The following is a 3114-nucleotide window of genomic DNA, read 5'->3' on the forward strand; positions in this document are numbered from 1 at the left end:
TATAAATAGGAGTAAGGTCACGACTGTTGTCAGACGGTCGTGAACATCACAGGTCAAACAAGTTGACGACGATTCATACAGAAGTGTCCCATGAATCAGCGGACCAGTTGGTCAGTATCAGTCGTTACTGTGGACCAGTAATACCGCGCCGTCGCTGAATGGTCGTTTCCAAATCAACCCTCTTCCAGACTTTCTTCTGTCAGTATCAGAGTCTGAATGACCTTTGACCTGTTGTTTTGAAACATTGACAGATTATCTTTGAATGAAAACAGTAAAGGGATATGACTGGATTATTTTTGAAATGAAGTTTAAATTAGTAAAACTGAAGTAGATTTTTTTCACTGTGTCACACTGCGGCCCGGGACCAAATGACCTAGGGACCGGCACCGGTCCCTGGACCAGGGATTGGGTACTCCTCAGACTTATAAAAGGCTAAGAAGGTTGACTTTTGAGGTTTTATTTTATCAGGTTTTTAAACTCTTAAAAAAACTTTTTTTTCTCTCACATAATTCTAAAAATAAGGAACTTTTTAATAGAAACACTTCTTGTAAAACTGATTAGATTTGAGGGATTTTATTAATATAAATAGAGATTTCATGGAACCATGGAATGTTAGGCATGTCCGATATGGACTTACACGTAATTCAACCGATATACGTAGATATATTAGGACCCCACAAGCAATTCTAGCATATTTGATGAAAATCCAGGCATTGCGATATCGGATTTTTATTATCGAAGGAAAAAAAACGATAACAATTCTTACTAATATTACATAATTATGCTAATATCGGTCCGATAATATCGGTCGGCGGATATTATCGTACACCCCTAACGTTGATGCATCAGTTCTGTGTTGAGCAGCACTCGTTGGGTGTAAATAAGACTGATAAACCCACACAGCACTGATTTGTCCTATTAGCTGAAATCACAGTTGAAATCCGATCACCTGCTGCAAACATCAAGAGACCATCTGTGAGAAGACCAAACACCAAAATAAAGATACCAGATACAGTTTGCCTCCCAGGCTGGCTAACATCCATAGATCCTCCGTGTGTTGCCTTGATGTGGAAGCCTATTTACTGGTGTCAAAGGACATCCATATGGTGATGTCCTGAAGATCCATAGACAGATGGGACCATTACGGTCAAAGCCCCTGGCTTTGTTTGTCCTGAGCCGGTGATGAAATATTGATGGAAAAATAGAAATATTTTGCCTGGGACTCAGTGTTCCTCATCTAAAAGGGTTAATGTGTGTGAAGAAATCCTCGGCTCCTGTTACAGCAAAACGCCGCTCAGCAAACCCAGTAAGCCTGGACCGGTCTAGAGACCACAGCCTCTGTGGGCTAACACGAATCAATGAAACCTTTCTAGGCTGGATTCGATTACTCTCTTCTATAACTGGCCAGACAGTTGCTAACTGTACGTACGCTAACTTTTCCGACATTTGACATTTCCTCTTTGACATGATAGGAAATGCCCTTTGTTTACACAAACTAGTTGTGAGAAGCTACGATGTGTAGGTTTTTCAGATTTTTTGGTGAAGCCGGACTTGATCGCATTGGTAATCTGATGTAATTCTAATCAGATTGATAATGTCTGACTTTAATGCTAACAGGAAAACACAGCATTTCACTCAAGTACTGCTTCTTACCACTGTATAAAGCTTCGGCTGAGTTAGCTGTTAGCAGTTAGCCGGTAACGCTAACAACTTCCCTGTGAAATATTTGTTGTTTTTATCATGTGTGGTGTGTTTTTTGGTGTTTCAACACACAAATTGTGTTTATTAGCATGTAGCATGTAGGTTCATGATCTGCTGAGATATTAGTGATCACAGCATCACAATTTGATTATAGAATTCACAATTGAAAGAGGACAAAATGCTAAGCTAAATTCAGAAAGACCATCAGTGACCACCAGGAATCAGACAGGTTATCTTAGTGACTTAAGGCAAGAGCGCTAGCCACTGTGTTTAGGCTAATTTCGAGCTATTTAACAGGTAATTTCACAAGTCAATGTAAACAGTTTCTATCAAAAAAATAAATATATTTAAAACGATATTTTAAAGAGTAATTTAAATAAGACATTTAACTCTTTGTGGGGGGTTTTTTTCTTTCTTGTTTTGTTTGTTGTTTTGTTTTTGTTCTTCCTACTTTTTCCCCTGAAATTAAACTCTTTCAGCATTGGAATAAAAAAGGGAATTTGGAATTTCTTAGGTCACATTGCCCTCAGCCACTGCTTATTTCCAGCCCTGTTTCTATCAAAGATGCTGTTAACAAAAAGACATACTTCACAATTACACCCTCCTCCTTCGTCTTCTTCTCCACTTTTTGGCTCCCCCGGTGGAGGGCCAGTAATGCAGCATGTTGATCTCAAATCAATAGATTTATCTCCCTCATTTACAAGAGACTTGGCTCGTGCCTCTCTCTTCCCTTCCCCTCCTCTCCCGGGGGGGTCTGCTGCTGTGGTCTGTTTGCTGGCACACACTCTTTATGTTGTTCGATCTGTTGCACTGTGGACCAGTGAATGGACCAGTGAATGGACCAGTGGCCTATCGGGTTCAAAGACGGAGATGCTGGTGGGTTTGTCCGCCCCTCTCTCGGTCGATTCCTTGGACAAACTAAATGTTTAATGGCGCTGGTTATTCGGCTGTTGTGATGGATGGTAATGCAGTGTTTTCTGATGCTCCCTGAATTACACCACAGGGTCGGCTGACTGTTGTGAAGCGTGTTTAACTGGCTTTCACCGGTCGACCTCGTGAAGATGTCGAGGGATACTGTAAAAAAACAAAACAAACAACAACAACAAAAAAACAACGTATATTTTAGTCATCGTAAAATACTGTTGATGGTAAAATATTAACGATATTCTGCAAATTATATTGTCTAAATCGGAAACTTTCAGCATTAAATTATTACTGTAATCATCTCCAATTGTTTTCTTTTCTTCTATCCAACCATCCAACGAACCATCCATCCATTAATCTATCTATCCATCCATCCACCCATCCACCCATCCATCCGTTCATCATCCATCCACCATCCATCCACCCATCCACCATCCATCCATCCATCTATCCATCCATCCATCCATCCATCCATTCACCCATCCATCC

The sequence above is a fragment of the Cynoglossus semilaevis genome, chromosome 14 (assembly GCF_000523025.1).
Source record: "Cynoglossus semilaevis isolate Cse_v1.0 chromosome 14, Cse_v1.0, whole genome shotgun sequence".
In the NCBI taxonomy this organism is placed as follows: domain Eukaryota; kingdom Metazoa; phylum Chordata; class Actinopteri; order Pleuronectiformes; family Cynoglossidae; genus Cynoglossus; species Cynoglossus semilaevis.